Here is a 17,486-nt window from a genome sequence, read left to right as displayed (position 1 = left end):
ACCTCCAGCACTAAGCGCTCACAGACTTATTTATCACTAAGATTGAGATAATCTGATCAGCTGTCTCTGAACTCCCTCCCTTCGCTTTTCCCACTAAGCCAAACTTCCCCAAGGAGTCCCTCTGCCCTAGCCCAGAGCTCATACCTTTTGCTGCATTCTCTCCCATGTCTTCTCATTCCCTCTCTAAGCTCATCTTGTTCATGAGACCCATCTCCTGCTCCCCCCACCCTATTATCCCTAAACAACTGACCACCCAACTTTCACTCCTGGCCCCCATGCCGGCTGATATTGTAAATGGCTCCCACTCCTCAGATACTGCCCCATTCCCTTTCAAATTTGCCATCATCACTCACTCCTCAAAAAAAAACCTTGAGCTCTTTGTCCTTGCAAACTATCACTTCATCTTTAACCTCCCTTTGCTTTCCAATGTCCTTGAACATGTTGCTGCCTCACAAACCTGTGCTCATCTTTCCCGCAACTCCATGTTTGAACCTCTCCAATCAGGTTTCTGCCCCTACCACAACAATGAACCGGCCCTATTCAAAGTCCCAAATTGCATCCTCTGTGACTGGGACCATAGTGCACTATCCTTCCTCATCCTTCTCGACCTGTCTGCAGCCTTTAACACAGCTGACCACATCAATCTCCTCCAATGGTTCTCCTCCATTGTCCAACTGAGTGGGACTACTCACATTTGCTCCTAACCCCAAGTTAAAATTGGGGCTGTAGGCTGTCAAAGAGATTCGGTGTCTAAATTCAAACGTTTATTGCAGAACTGCACCTCCATACATTAATAATAAATCCTTCCAGGAGCTCCCACCTCGAAGTTAATCCTTTTTCTGCTCTATGTTTTCAACCAGTCAAATAACCAGTCAAACAATTCAACCAGTCAAATCACATTACAAAGCAAATAACAATGGCAACATTTCAAGTGCTAAGTGTCATATTATGGCCCCTTTAAAGACTTTTCTTCACAAGAATTGGGAAATTACGCAAGCAGATGAAATCTGAGCACACAGCCCAGATTGCAAATTTTAAAGAACAATTTCCACGCCCAAGATAAGAACATTCTTTTAATGACAAAATTAGCGCAATCTGATAAGTCATTATAAAGCATTACCTAGTGGTTACTGTATTCGACTACCAATCCAGAGATTGTGAGTTCAAATTCCAGCATGGCAAGTTGAATTCACTATATCAGATAACCAGACAAAATGACCATAAAAATTGCCATATGTTGAACTTGACATTGGTTAGTTAGAGTATTGCATACCAACGATGTCTCCTTAAGATCCTACAAATCCCCTGGGAGGACATGCACACCAACATCAGTGTCCTCATCCATGCCAACATCCCCAGCATTGAAGCACTGACCACACTTGAATAGCTCCGCTGGGCAAGCCACGTAGTTCGCATGCCAGACATGAGACTCCCTAAACAAATGCTTTACTCGGAGCTCCTTCATGGCAAACAAGCCAAAGGTGGGCAGTGGAAACGTTACAGGGACATCCTCAAAGCCTCCCTGATAAAGTGCGTCATCCCGACTGACACCTGGGAGTCCCTGGCCAAAGTGGAGGAAGTGCATCCGGGAGGGCGCTGAGCACCTCAAGTCTCATCGCCAAGAGCATACAGAAATCAAGCGCAGGCAGCGGAAAGAGCGTGCGGTAATCCAGTCCCACCCACCCCTTCCCTCAATGACGATCTGTCCCACCTGTGACAGAGTCTGTGGCTCTCGTATTGGACTATTCAGCCACCAAAGAACTCACTTCAGGAATGGAAGCAAGTCTTCCTCGATTCCGAGGGACTGCCTATGATGATAATGATGATGCATGCAGAGCTGGCAGCTCATTATAGCAAGATATTACAATCATGGAAAGTACAGGAAAGTAAATATTCACCAGGCCTATACCTGGAATGAGAGGTTATAGTTAAAAAGACTCAAAAATTGTGGCCTTTTTAATTAGAACAGAAACAGTGAAGAGAGACTTAATAAAGGCTTAGAATGAAAGACTTGAATTTATATAGCAGCTTTCACGAGCACCAGACATCCCAAAGTGCTTTACAACCAATTAAGTACTTTTGGAGTGTAGTCACCGTTGTAATGTAGGAAACGCGGCAACCAATTTGCGCACAGCAAGCTCCCACAAGCAGCAAATGAGCAGGTAATCTGGTTTAGTGATGTTGATGCAGAAATAAATATTGGCCAGGACACCAGAAATAACTCTTTTTATTCCAGATTCCAGCATCCGCAGTATTTTGCTTTTGTACCAGAAATAACTCCTCTGTTCTTCTTCACAATACTGCCATGGGATCTTTTAAGTCCACCTGAGAGAGCAGACGGAGTCTTGGTTTAACGTCTCATCCAAAAGACAGTGCAGTACTCCCTAGATTTTTGTGCTCAAGTCTCTGGAGTGGGACGTGAACCCACAACCTTGTGACTCAGAGGGTGCCAGCATCTGAGCCATGGCTGACATCAAAATAATAAAAACATTTTACAGGGTGAATGGTGAAATATTATTTCTATTGATTGACAAGTAAGTAAAACAGGAACATAGTCTGAGGATTGTCACTAGAAAAACATAGAGGGTGGTTATGTATTGACGTGGATAGAGAAGTGGTTGGCAGACAGGAAGCAAAGAGTGGGAATAAACGGGTCCTTTTTAGAATGGCAGGCAGTGAGTAGTGGGGTACCGCAAGGTTCAGTGCTGGGACCCCAACTATTTACAATAGATATTAATGATTTAGACAAAGGAATAGAATGTTATATCTCCAAGTTTGCAGAAGACACTAAGCTGGTTGGCAGTGTGAGCTGTGAGGAGGATGCTAAGAGGCTGCAGGGTGACTTGGACAGGTTAGTGAGTGGGCAAATGCATGCAGATGCAGTATAATGTGGCTAAGTGTGAGGTTATCCACTTCGGTGGCAAAAACAGGAAGGCAGATTGTCATGTATCCTACATGGTTACTGCTTATACTATTACAAGGTGTGCCACCAGAGGGCACCGCAGTGGGAAACTTGCAGGTTACCTGTAGAGGTTTGCCTGGCCTAGTATAAAAGGCAGGCCACCATGTGTGATCCTCACTCTGGAATTATCAATAAAGGACTAAGGTCACTACAGTTCAAGTACAACACATTGCCTCGTGGAGTCATTATCAGAGCATCTGAAGACATAACAATTAGCGACGAGATTATGGACCTTCACGCAAAAATGGCTACCCCTGGTACATTGCAGCAGTTCGCCGATGGTGATGATCGGGACACCTTTGTGGAGAGGCTCGACCATTTCTTCACAGCAAACGACCTGGCAGGCGACAATCCGGCCACACTGGCCTATAAGCGCAGAGCTATCCTGCTAACTAGTTGCAGGCCCACTGTCTATGGCCTCGTCAGAGACTTGCTGGCACCAGCGAAGACAACAACCAAAAAATAGGAGGTGGGTGGGGTGGCTTGACCCATCCACCTCTACGGAGGTGTGTGGGGTTGCTGACCCATCCACCTCCATGGCACGAACCTGGTATTGCAGTACTTCCAGGAACGGTGCTTGGGCTCTAGGCCTTTTGGCTAAGAGCATTAGCGCAGGGTGATCCTTGATGTGTGCAAGGTGACCTCTGGCGTTTGTGATCTGACAAAGAATTGGAAAGATTGGCTACGATAAAAAAAAAACAAGACGTTCGAGGAGCTTGTAACGCTGATCCAAGAGCAACTCAAGCCCAAAGAGAGCATCCTCACAGCCAGACACCGGTTTTACACGCACCAATGGCCGGAAGGCGAGGAAATCGTGAAATATGCTGCAGATCTCAGGAGGCTGGCGGCACCATGTGATTTCGACAACCACCTGACCGAAGCGCTGTGGAACATTTTTGTCATTGGAATCGGCCATGAGGGCCTTCTTCGTAAGCTACTATCTGCAGATTCCACAGTCACACTGCAGAAGGCCATTTCTGAGAGCCAGGCATTCATGCAATAAGATGGATGAATTAACTGTGCAAATAGATGTTAACAAATATGATGTGATTGGGATTACGGAGACGTGGCTCCAGGATGATCAGGACTGGGAACTCGACATCCAGGGGTATTCAACATTCAGGAAGGATAGAATAAAAGGAAAAGGAGGTGGGGTAGCATTGCTGGTTAAAGAGGAGATTAATGCAATAGTTAGGAAAGACATTAGCTTGGATGATGTGGAATCTATATGGGTAGAGCTGCAGAACACCAAAGGGCAAAAAACGTTAGTGGGAGTTGTGTACAGACCTCCAAACAGTAGTAGTGATGTTGGGGAGGGCATCAAACAGGAAATTAGGGGTGCATGCAATAAAGGTGCAGCAGTTATAATGGGTGACTTTAATATGCACATAGATTGGGCTAACCAAACTGGAAGCAATACGGTGGAGGAGGATTTCCTGGAATGCATAAGGGATGGTTTTCTAGACCAATATGTCGAGGAACCAACTAGGGGGGAGGCCATCTTAGACTGGGTGTTGTGTAATGAGAGAGGATTAATTAGCAATCTCGTTGTGCGAGGCCCCTTGGGGAAGAGTGATCATAATATGGTGGAATTCTGCATTAGGATGGAGAATGAAACAGTTAATTCAGAGACCATGGTCCAGAACTTAAAGAAGGGTTACTTTGAAGGTATGAGGCGTGAATTGGCTAGGATAGATTGGCGAAGTATACTTAAGGGGTTGACTGTGGATGGGCAATGGCAGACATTTAGAGACCGCATGGATGAACTACAACAATTGTACATTCCTGTCTGGCGTAAAAATAAAAAAGGGAAGGTGGCTCAACCGTGGCTATCAAGAGAAATCAGGGATAGTATTAAAGCCAAGGAAGTGGCATACAAATTGGCCAGAAATAGCAGCGAACCCGGGGACTGGGAGAAATTTAGAACTCAGCAGAGGAGGACAAAGGGTTTGATTAGGGCAGGGAAAATGGAGTACGAGAAGAAGCTTGCAGGGAACATTAAGGCGGATTGCAAAAGTTTCTATAGATATGTAAAGAGAAAAAAGTTAGTAAAGACAAACGTAGGTCCCCTGCAGTCAGAATCAGGGGAAGTCATAACGGGAAACAAAGAAATGGCAGACCAATTGAACAAGTACTTTGGTTCGGTATTCACTAAGGAGGACACAAACAACCTTCCGGATATAAAAGGGGTCAGAGGGTCTAGTAAGGAGGAGGAACTGAGGGAAATCTTTATTAGTCGGGAAATTGTGTTGGGGAAATTGATGGGATTGAAGGCCGATAAATCCCCTGAGCCTGATGGACTGCATCCCAGAGTACTTAAGGAGGTGGCCTAGGAAATAGCGGCTGCATTGACAGTCATTTTCCAACATTCCATTGATTCTGGATCAGTTCCTATCGAGTGGAGGGTAGCCAATGTAACCCCACTTTTTAAAAAAGGAGGGAGAGAAAACAGGGAATTATAGACCGGTCAGCCTGACATCAGTAGTGGGTAAAATGATGGAATCAATTATTAAGGATGTCATTGCAGCGCATTTGGAAAGAGGTGACATGATAGGTCCAAGTCAGCATGGATTTGTGAAAGGGAAATCATGCTTGACAAATTTTCTGGAATTTTTTGAGGATGTTTCCAGTAAAGTGGACAAGGGAGAACCAGTTGATGTGGTATATTTGGACTTTCAGAAGGCTTTCGACAAGGTCCCACACAAGAGATTAATGTGCAAAGTTAAAGCACATGGGATTGGGGGTAGTGTGCTGACGTGGATTGCGAACTGGTTGGCAGACAGGAAGCAAAGAGTAGGAGTAAATGGGTACTTTTCAGAATGGCAGGCAGTGACTAGTGGGGTACCGCAAGGTTCTGTGCTGGGGCCCCAGCTGTTTACACTGTACATTAATGATTTAGACGAGGGGATTAAATGTAGTATCTCCAAATTTGCGGATGACACTAAGTTGGGTGGCAGTGTGAGCTGCGAGGAGGATGCTATGAGGCTGCAGAGTGACTTGGATAGGTTAGGTGAGTGGGCAAATGCATGGCAGATGAAGTATAATGTGGATGAATGTGAGGTTATCCACTTTGGTGGTAAAAACAGAGAGACAGACTATTATCTGAATGGTGACAGATTAGGAAAAGGGGAGGTGCAACGAGACCTGGGTGTCATGGTACATCAGTCATTGAAGGCTGGCATGCAGGTACAGCAGGCGGTTAAGAAAGCAAATGGCATGTTGGCCTTCATAGCGAGGGGATTTGAGTACAGGGGCAGGGAGGTGTTGCTACAGTTGTACAGGGCCTTGGTGAGGCCACACCTGGAGTATTGTGTACAGTTTTGGTCTCCTAACTTGAGGAAGGACATTCTTGCTATTGAGGGAGTGCAGCGAAGATTCACCAGACTGATTCCCGGGATGGTGGGACTGACCTATCAAGAAAGACTGGATCAACTGGGCTTGTATTCACTGGAGTTCAGAAGAATGAGAGGGGACCTCATAGAAACGTTTAAAATTCTGACGCGTTTAGTCAGGTTAGATGCAGGAAGAATGTTCCCAATGTTGGGGAAGTCCAGAACCAGGGGTCACAGTCTAAGGATAAGGGGTAAGCCATTTAGGACCGAGATGAGGAGAAACTTCTTCACCCAGAGAGTGGTGAACCTGTGGAATTCTCTACCACAGAAAGTAGTTGAGGCCAATTCACTAAATATATTCAAAAGGGAGTTAGATGAAGTCCTTACTACTAGGGGGATCAAGGGGTATGGCGAGAAAGCAGGAAGTGGGTACTGAAGTTGCATGTTCAGCCATGAACTCATTGAATGGCGGTGCAGGCTAGAAGGGCTGAATGGCCTACTCCTGCACCTATTTTCTATGTCTATGTTTCTATGTTTCTGTGACCTCGACCTGTGGCTCTAGTCAGATGACTCATCCTCAGGACTCAAACCCGGCAAGTACTGTGCACAGAGTGGCGCCTTTTAGAGGCTGGACTGTGGAACGCAAACCTTCTCACGGAAGAGAGAACAGGTCCCCCGAGTCCCTTAACTCAGAGTCCGTCGAGGAGGGCGAATTGAGTAGCTCCATGCTGGCATTGCGGAGGGAATCACAGGGCTCACCAGTGCCGTTTTAAAGACTATGTGTGTAAAGGCTGCAGCACAAAGAGCCACCTCCAGCAAATGTTTAAAGAAATATGACTCACTCTGTTGATGAAGTGTCTGCAGATGGCCATGAATCCAGCACGAATTGTGAAACAATAGGCAGAGAGGCAGCTCAGCCCCAAGATGAGGTATATAGCATGTTTACCTGCACCACCGAGTGTTCCCCTTTGAGGATGAAAGTCGAGATAAATGGAAGTGGACACGGGGGCGAGCCAGTTAATAATGAATGAAGAAGCCTTTGAGAGGCTATGGGACAGTCAAGCTGAAGGACCCAAGTTGGTCCCGGTTCAGGCAAAGCTGCGCACCTACACCGATGAACTTATCCCAGTCGTTGGTAGTGTGGATGTAAAGGTACTCCATGATGGCGCGGTGCACAAGTTACCACTGTGGATTGTTGCAGGTGGTGGACCAACGCTCCTCGGAAGAAGATGGATGTAGAAGATCCATTGGAATTAGGAAGATTTCACTCCTCCAGCGATTGACGTCTTCCGCACTAGGATGCAAAGCAAGCCCTCACCTGAGGGTGGACCCGGCACCAGAGAGCAGACCAGCACAGCACCCAAGGCACAGACCGCCCAGCACGACTGCGTAGAGATGATCCAACTGAGACGACCCGAACGCACCTTCCAGGCTCCAGTGGCAGGACTCCGGAGGAAGAAAATTGGATTCAAAGGCGACTTCCCAGCTTCGGTGGCAGAACCGAGGGAGAAGAGGATCACCCCAGTCGACATCGTGGATGGAGGAAAGATGTCGGCCAAATCACGAGGTGATACGCTGAAGAAAAAGATGGCGGCGGCCAGATCACGAGGTGCAGCGCTGATTGAGCAACACATGGCACCAAATGGAGAAGAAGACTGGGGTAAAGATGTCAAGGCTCTGTTAAAGGAGGCCTGCAACCCACCACACTTAAAGGGACAGTTCCATATTTTCAAACAACGTAAGAGCAATGTGAGTTAGATGTAAAATGTGCAACTGATGATCAGAATTGTGTACATGCAATAAGCAAAGACGAGTCTCAATGTAAGCGCAACTGTGAGTTAGATGTAAGAAGTGAAATTGATGATCAGCGTTGTGTACATGCAATAAGCAAAGAAAAGGCTCGCGATCGTGATCGTAGCTACAGGTTATTTACAATGAGTAACGAAACGTTGTGCGATGTAGGATTTCAACTGCACTCAGTCAATGCAGCGGGCAGACACCCATCAGGAGCACGCAGGTCCAGCGAGCTACCCAATGTAGTAGCCTACATCCCTGCGACCAGTGTTATGCACCATGGAATGTGGCCATAAGCAGCCAATAAATACGAGCTGCAGAGCAAGCGATCTCGGAAGGCAACGGAACCGGTAACGATACCCTGCCCCTGATTAGCTCTACCTTTCAGGCACCCGATGGCACCAACCGCCATGAGCCTGAAAGAGCAAACTGTGCTAAGGCGCAGCCCCCAGACCCCACCACCACCAAGGCCATACCCGGGAACGAAGGATCACCCACAACAGTTCTCCCAAAGGGGACCGGGACCAGCCAGGATCCCAAGCCAAACAATGCCCAGGCTAGTGAGTCAGCAGTTCCCTGTGCACTGTTAGATGACAGCTCCTCAGGGAGCAGCAGTGACCCAGGGTGCAAAGAAAGGACAGGGAGGTCACAAGCATCTGTGATCCTGCCTGACGCGAGGAGCAACGGCAAAAGCCCCGAGAGCAAGCAACTTGAGGCAACCGGGTTCCCACTGCCAGCAGTGGGCACCGCGCCGCCACCAGACTACCTGGACACCATCCAGCAGTTCTGGAACTAGCTTGTCCTTACACACTGGTTACCGATCCCCATTACGTATCAAGAATGTATCTCACTAGTCAAATGTACTTGCCTCACAACTGAACCACAAATGTAATGCTGTTAGTGCAAACTTTTTTTTCTGGACTTGAATGTATATGAATGTAATGAGCCTCCGGCATAATCTATATGTGCAGGGGTTGGGGGGGGAAGAGAATGGAGTGGTCATGGACACACAAACAGAAACCACCAGCACTCTACTGCCAACAAAACACCAACCACTCACCCAAGATAGAAACGACCCGCCAAGGGTCAACCAGATAGAGCTAAGCCCAGAGCACAGTCAATGCAGAGGCGATTTGCACGAAAGGCTTGGGGGAGAGTGATGTCATGTATCCTACATGGTTACTGCTTGTACTATTACAAGGTGTGCCACCAGAGGGCACCGCAGTGTGAGACTTGCAGGTTACCTGTACAGGTGTGCCTGGCCTAGTATAAAAGGCAGCCCACCACGTGTGATCCTCACTCTGGAGTTATCAATAAAGGACCAAGGTCACTACAGTTCAAGTACAACACATTGCCTCGTGGAGTCATTATCAGAGCATCTAAAGATATAACACAGATTATTATCTGAATGGTGACAGATTAGTAAAAGTGGAGGTGCAACGAGACCTGGGTGTCATGGTACATTAGTCATTGAAAGTAGGCATGCAGGTACAGCAGGCAATAAAGAAAGTAAATGGCATGTTAGCCTTCATAGCGAGAGGATTTGAGTATAGGAGCAGGGAGGTCTTCCTGCAGTTGTACAGGGCCTAGGTGAGACCACACCTTGAATATTGTGTGCAGTTTTGGTCTCCTAATCTGAGGAAGGACATTCTTGCTATTGAGGGAGTGCAGCGAAGGTTCACCAGACTGATTCCTGGGATGGCAGGACTGACATATGAAGAAAGACTGGATCGACTAGGCTTATATTCATGAGAGGGGATCTTATAGAAACATATAAAATTCTGACGGGATTGGACAGGTTAGATGCAGGAAAAATGTTCCCGATGTTGGGGAAGTCCAGAACCAGGGGTCACAGTCTAAGGATAAGTGGTAAGCCATCCAGGACCGAGATGAGGAGAAACTTTTTCACTCAGAGAATTGTGAACCTACGGAATTCTCTACCACAGAAAGTTGTTGAGTCCAGTTCATTCAAAAGGGAGTTAGTTGTGGCCCTTACGGCTAAAGGGATCGGGGGATATGAAGCGAAGGCAGGAGTGGGGTACTGAAGTTGCATGATCAGCCATGATCATATTGAATGGTGGTGCAGGCTCGAAGGGCCTAATGGCCTGCTCCTGCACCTATTTTCTATGTTTCAATGTTAGAATAATTTCACACTGTTATTCGAACATTAGTGGCTGTTAAGGCACAAGCTCTCACGTGATTAGAAAGGGAATTGGATAAGTATTTGAAAAGAACATAAGAAATAGGAACAGAAGGCGGCCATACGGCCCCTCGAGCCTGCTCTGCCATTCAATAAGATCATGGCTGATCTGATCATGGACTCAGCTCCACTTCCCCGCCCTCTCCCCTTATCCCCTTGTCGTTTAAGAAACTGTCTATTTCTGTCTTAATTTATTCAATGTCCCAGCTTCCACAGCTCTCTGAGGCAGCGAATTCCACAGATTTACAACCCTCTGAGAGAAGAAATTTCTCCTCATCTCTGTTTTAAATGGGCGGCCCCTTATTCTAAGATCATGACCTCTAGTTCTAGTCTCCCCCATCAGTGAAAACATCCTCTCTGCATCCACCTTGTCAAGCCCCCTCATAATCTTATATGTTTCGATAAGATCACCTCTCATTCTTCTGAACTCCAATGAGTAGAGGCCCTACCTACTCAACCTTTCCTCATAAGTCAACCCCCTCATCTCCGGAATCAACCTAGTGAACCTTCTCTGAACTGCCTCCAAAGCAAGTATATCCTTTCATAAATATGGAAACCAAAACTGCATGCAGTACTCTAGGTGTGGCCTCACCAAAACCTTGTATAATTGTAGCAAAACTTCCCTGCTTTTATACTCCATCCCCTTTGCAATAAAGGCCAAGATACCATTGGCCTACCTGATCACTTGCTGTACCTGCATACTATCCTTTTGTGTTTCATGCAAAAGTACCCCAGGTCCCACTGTACTGTGGCACTTTGCAATCTTTCTCCATTTAAATAATAACTTGCTTTTTTTTTTCTGCCAAACTGCATGACCTTACACTTTCCAACATTATACTCCATCTGCCAAATTTTTGCCCACTCACTTCGCCTGTCTATGTCCTTTTGCAGATTTTTTGTGTCCTCGTCACACATTGCTTTTCCTCCCATCTTTGTATCGTCAGCAAACTTGGCTACGTTACACTCAGTCCCTTCTTCCAAGTCATTAATATAAATTGTAAATAGTTGGGGTCCCAGCACTGATTCCTGAGGCACCCCACTGGTTACTGGTTGCCAACCAGAGAATGAACCATTTATACCGACTCTCTGTTCTCTGTGAGTTAGCCAATCCTCTATCCATGCTAATATATTACTCCCAACCCTGTGAACTTTTATCTTGTACAGTAACCTTTAATGTGGCACCTTGTCAAATGCCTTCTGGAAGTCCAAATACACCACATTCTGGTTCTCCTTTATCCACAGCAATCATATAAAACGATATAGAGAAAGGGCAGAGAAATGAGAATAGAGTAGATAGCTCCAGTTGAAGAGATAGCACTGACACCGACATGATGGGCTGAATGGCTGCTTTCAGTGCTGTACGTTCTACAATTCTACAAACTTCTAAATGCGTCTACATTTCATTTTTGCATTTTTGTTTTATATAATGTTTGTCTGGATAGACACAGGTTGGAGTGCTTTTTCAACCCTTTCCAATTTTGCACCTCTTTTTGTGCTTATGCACAGGAAAGGAAAGTTGGGACCCGATGAAGGAATTTTCTTCATTATGTTGAAATAAAGGGCAGATTTACATTTTCTATGTCCATATACAGTGAAACCAATAAACAATGCTTTACTGCCTTTACAATTTACAGAATCAATGCAGCTAGATTATTCAAAGTATAGTTGAAGGTTATTTCACACAGAAAGGGTCAGTATGTGGTCATTGCTCAGAATGAAGGAGGATTACTGTCTGAGGAGTTAGTGCTGCCCCTCGTTAAACATAAAGCATCTTTCTTATTCAGGTCCAGCAGTAGTTTTTCCCACATGTTCATTTTATACATATTTTCAATGAGGAATGTAAGGTTACTACTGACATTTTGGATTCACATCCATTATCAGTTTGAAGGAGATTTGAAGGATGTAAATTCCTCTGAAAAATATTGTTTCCTCATTCAGATAGGTAGTGAAATTGGTGTTCATTTTCAAAGCTCAGCATTAAAACAAGCATTAGCAACAGTTTATGGGCTCCTGACATTCGTTTCTATAGAGTATTCATTATTAATTCTGTACTTTCAAAAGCTGTCTTCTATCGCCTGAGTAATCCATGAGCCTCTTGATTTCAATAGGCACCACACACTGCCTGGCTTGTTTCCACAAATGTAATGTTTTTATTATGTGTTGGATTACAGAGCTTTCCTTTACCCCCTGCTTCAAAGTCTCCAAGTCTATCCACTCCAAGCCAAAATCACTGAGATCTTACAGAGCTGGAATCTCAACTGCAGCAGCAGTGAGGATTATAGCTCGCCTCAACATAACCCAGGCAGGGGTGGGGAAAAATTAAACAGGGTTCCCACTCTTGATTACTATCTGGTGACCTTTGCTGTCAGGTATGTATGTATTGTTGCTGGTCAGGACAGGATCCAGTTGAGTTTTAATGGCCCCTTAGTCATATATCCTGTTGATATTCACTGTGAATACGAGCACAAGGCCACTTGGGAACTGGAGGACTGCCGTGACCGTGGAACCGTTTCCTAGGATGATCAGTACCTTCCGATAATAGAAAAAAAAACTGTATTCCAGAAATCCCTACTACATTGTTGGTCAAATACCTGAATCTCAGATACTCCTTTTACATGTTTTATCCATAGATTTGTCAATATTACCAACTGGATCAATGTTTGTTATTTTTTTAATTCCCCACACAGAAGTTCCCTGCTGTGCAGACTTGATACTTTCTATCTCATATGTTTCCCATGTTTTGTCTTACTGTGTGAGTTATCTTTAGGATCTTGAGTTTGTTTCTGGAACATTAACTTCTGTATCTCCTGCTAGAAAAGATGCAGAGAATCGACACCAACAACAACTTGTATTTATATAGTGCCTTTAATGTAGTAAAATGTCCCAAGGCGCTTCACAGTAGTGTTATAAAACAAAGTTTGACACTGAGCAACATAAGAAGATATTAGGGCTGATGACCAAAAGGTCAAAGAGGTCGGTTTTAAGGAGCGTCTTAAAGGAGGAAAGAGAGGTGGAGAGGTTTAGGGAGGGAATTCCAGAGCTTAGTGCCTTGGCAGCTGAAGGCATGGCCACCAATGGTGGAGTGATTGAAATCAGGGATGCTCAAGAAGCCAGATTTATAAAAAGGTGCAGATTTATCTGTAAGATTCTTACTCAGTCATTTTCCGTTCAAGTAGTGCCGCATGGACACAAGACCAAGGATCACAACAATGAAAGAGAGATCCATGAAACAAGCTGAAAGGAGAAGTAGAATGAAGCTGCTGGGATTGTGCTGGTACTTATCTGAAGTAACAATATGAACTGTACATTTCAATGATGTAAGATGTGACCAGTAATATTCACACAGTTACTGCTTTTGTACCAGACCAATAAAACCTGACGGCGCAGTTGTGATACACATAGTCTTACGGATCGGAAAACAGCCTTTCTTTACTTAAACATTAAAGCAATTAGTCACAGTATTTCCTGTACTGACCTTACATAGTTCCAGTTTATTCAATAGGATTAGAGTTAGCTTCCGTCCTAGAAAAAAATCAATCATCATTATGGTAGACTAATTGAGTATAAGACTCAATTTTCATCCTCTGAATGGTGTAGTGTTATTTTAGCTCAGTTGGTCACACTCTCGCCTCTGAACTGGAAGGTTATGGGTTGAAGCCCCACTTCAGCACATGATCTGGACTGATAATACAGTGAGTTCAGTACTGAGGAAACGCTGCATTGTTGGAAGTGCTGTCCCTTGGATGAGACATTGCGTAGGTCCGCAAAACAGAAATTGGACAATAGGTAAAGCATGTTATTTACGTCCTTAGCTCACTTAGTTGCATTTTAGATTAGAAGTCACAGCATTGGTTGGCAAGTGCTGCACGGTTAAAATTGAAGTAGTTTGTATAAGATATTAAATCGAAACCCAAATTTGTCTCTTTTAAAGATCCCATGGCCCTTTTTGTAAAAAGAGTAGGGAGTTCTAGTCAACATTCCTTTTACAATTAAGAAGAAACGGATTAACTGGTCATTTATTCAATTGCAATTTGTAGGATCTCGCTGTGCACAAAACAACAGTGACTATGCTCAAGAAATTCATGTCAAGCACGTTGGGATATTTCTGAGAGATGTAATGAAGCACTATGAGTGCAAGTCCTTCCTTCCCTAAGACAGCCGCTAAATGTCAACTCCTGAAAAAGTTTAGAGGATAAATTAATCGTCTTTTTATGCATTGAGTCTCATATCAATAACAAGTATAGCTGAAGGCAATTGTAATAAGAGAGATAGCTCATGTATTTGAACCTGGTTACCACACGGTCAGTACACACAAGAAGTGCCACAAGAAGAGCCACGGGTCCATTCTTATCACCTTCTCAGTCAATGTATGATATGGGGGACGGGGAGCCTAATACAAGTTACACACTCTGAATTCTGATAAAAATTTGGAAGTACTGCATACAATTCTGATCACTATATTATAAAAAGAATATGGAGGCACTGGAGAGGGTGGAAAAAGGATTTACAACGATGATACCAGAAATGTGAGGTGATACCTATCAGGAAAGAATGAACAGACTGGGTGTCTTTTCTCTTGAAAAGAGAAGGCTGAGGGTTGACCTAATAGAGGTCTTTAAAATTATGAAAGGGTTTGATACAATAGACACAGAGAGAATGTTTCCATTTGTGGGGAAGAGCATAACTAGAGCCAATCAATATAGGATAGTCACCAAGAAATCAAATAGGGAATTCAGAAGAAACTTCTTTACCCAGAGAATAGTGAGAATGTGGAACTCACTACCACAGGGATTGTTTGAAGTGAATGGTATAGATGTATTTAAGGTACGGCTAGATAAGCATATGAAGGAGAAGGGAATAGATGGTTATGCTGATAAAGTTAGATGAGGAAGGATGGGAGGAGGCGCGAGTGGAGCTTAAACGCCGGCATGGACTGGTTGGGCTGAATAGCCTGTTTTTGTGCTGTATATTCTATGTGTGTAAAATATGACATGCAGAAGCTCCCCCAGTGACTCAGTTTGTAAATACACTGCCAAATGTAGTATTGAGCCACGCAGACGAGGAAGATCCTTGGTTCGGTTCCTGCTGCCGACTGAATTTATCTCAGCTCAGGCAGCAGGAGGAATGCTACAACTGACCAGAGTCCTGGACAAAGGATATGAAAATCTATGCAGGGTTCCAGCTTCCCATGACCCCTGCTAGAAAGTGTGTGGATAGTGGAACAGAATTGGCACGTATAATGCCTCCTCAATGTTAATTACTCACTATCAGAGTTTACACATGAAAAATGGCCACTTGTATGGATATGGTACTCATCATCATAGTCAGTCCCTCGGAATCGAGGAAGACTTGCTTCCACTCTTAACATGAGTTCTTATGTGGCTGTACAGTCCAATACAAGAACCACAGTCTCTGCCACAGGTGGGAAAAATAGTCGTTGAAGGAAGGGGTGGGTGGGACTGGTTTGCCGCACGCTCTTTCCACTGCCTGCACTTGATTTCTGCATGCTCTCAGCGACGAGACTCGAGGAGCTCAGTGCCCTCCCAGATGCACTTCCTCCACTTAGGGCGGTCTTTGGCCAGAGACTCCCAGGTGTCAGTAGGGATGTCACACTTTATCAGGGAGGCTTTGAGGGTGTCCTTGTAATGTTTCCGCTGCCCACCTTTGGCTCGTTTGCCGTGAAGGAATTCCGAGTAGAGCGCTTGCTTTGGGAGTCTCGTGTCTGGCATGCAAACGATGTGGCCTGCCCAGCGGAGCAGATCAAGTGTGGTCAGTGCTTCAATGCTGAGGATGTTGGCCTGGACGAGGACGCTAATGTTGGTACGTCTGTCCTCCCAGGGGATATGTAGAATCTTGCGGAGACATTGTTGGTGGTATTTCTCCAGTGACTTGAGGTGTCTGTTGTACATGATCCATGTTTCTGATCCATACAGGAGGGCAGGTATTACTAAAGCCCTGTAGACCATGAGCTTGGTGATAGTTTTGAGGGCCTGGTCTTCAAACACTCTTTTCCCCAGGCGGCAGAAGGCTGCACTGGCACATGGAGGCGGTGTTGGATCTCGTCATCAATGCCTGCTCTTGTTGACAGGAGGTTTCCGAGATAAAGGAAGTGGCCCACGTTGGTACTGGGGTGCTGCTGTCACCGGTAGAAATATATCCTGGCATGAGTAAATGCCGTTAGGATAGCAGGGGAGTTGGCAAATAAAACCATTCAAATCTTTCCCTCTCCATTACATAGCTTGAAACTTCCCAGCCTCTGTGCTGTCAAATTACTGGTCCAACATCCAGTTCTGAATGACCTACAACTTCCTCAAGCTAAACATTGGGAAGACCAATGCCAATGTCTTTAGCTCCCACCAGAAACTCTGTACCCCGCAAGTGGCTCCTTCCAACTCCCCAGACACTTCCTCAGCCTGCCTCCACCCTTGCCACAACAAATCTGCTGATGAAGCAGTCACACCTATCTTTATAACTTCCAGACTCGTCCATCACTCCCTTCTTGACTGACCTATATTGGCACCTGATCCTCAACACCTCAAATTAAAAATTCTCATCCATTTTTAAAATGGCCGTACTCCACCCTATTTCAACAACCTTCTGTATTCCAAGAACACTCCCCAAACACTCTGTACATCTGACTCCAGCCTCTTGTGAATCCCAGCCTTACCTTTGCCCACTGTTTGTGGCTGTGCTTTCAGCTATCTAGGGTGCACTCCCTGGAAATCCTTCCTAGACCATTCCAACTCCCTCACTTTCTTTAAGACTCTCCTTTCAACCTACCTTTGACCAAGCCTTTGGTCATCCCTCCTAATCTATTCTTTGGCTCATCATCCATTTCTCCTCTTATCTCCACGAAGAGCTTTAGGATGTTTTCGACTATAACAACAACAACTTGTATTTACATTGCACCTTTAACATAGTGAAACGTCACAAGGCGCTTCACAGGAATATTATGCGATTAAAATGTGTTAAAGATGCTATAGAAATGTAAGTTGTTGTTGTGTATGAGGCTCCTTTAATGTAGGACTCTTACAGACAACAGACAAATGAGACTTCCATTTATCAGTTTAGATTAGATTCCAACATACTGCACCTCCCAGTCACTGTACAATCACGATTTTCACATTGCATAATGTCCTCTTCCTCCAGTCTTTTTTCTTCATTTTTTTGCATCATTTTCTGACCTGATCCTCTCACC

General features: G+C 45.0%; 1 protein-coding gene across 2 annotated transcripts in view; it reads right to left on the bottom strand.

The window, feature by feature from the left end:
* afg1lb (AFG1 like ATPase b) overlaps nt 1-17,486 on the bottom strand; it is a 206,567-nt gene that overhangs the window by 183,826 nt on the left and 5,255 nt on the right. The window contains exon 1 of one of the 2 annotated variants that reach the window (XM_070885647.1): nt 17,382-17,422. The exons of the other annotated variant lie outside the window; for it this stretch is intronic. The gene's annotated coding sequence lies outside the window, so the exon portion shown is untranslated. Of the gene's footprint in view, nt 1-17,381; nt 17,423-17,486 lie in introns of those variants that run through there. 2 annotated transcript variants of the gene reach the window in all.

Source organism: Pristiophorus japonicus, chromosome 7 (genome assembly GCF_044704955.1).
Source record: "Pristiophorus japonicus isolate sPriJap1 chromosome 7, sPriJap1.hap1, whole genome shotgun sequence".
Classification (NCBI taxonomy): domain Eukaryota; kingdom Metazoa; phylum Chordata; class Chondrichthyes; family Pristiophoridae; genus Pristiophorus; species Pristiophorus japonicus.
The sequence above is the reverse complement of the archived record's forward strand: the minus strand, read 5'-3'. Positions and strand labels throughout refer to the sequence as shown.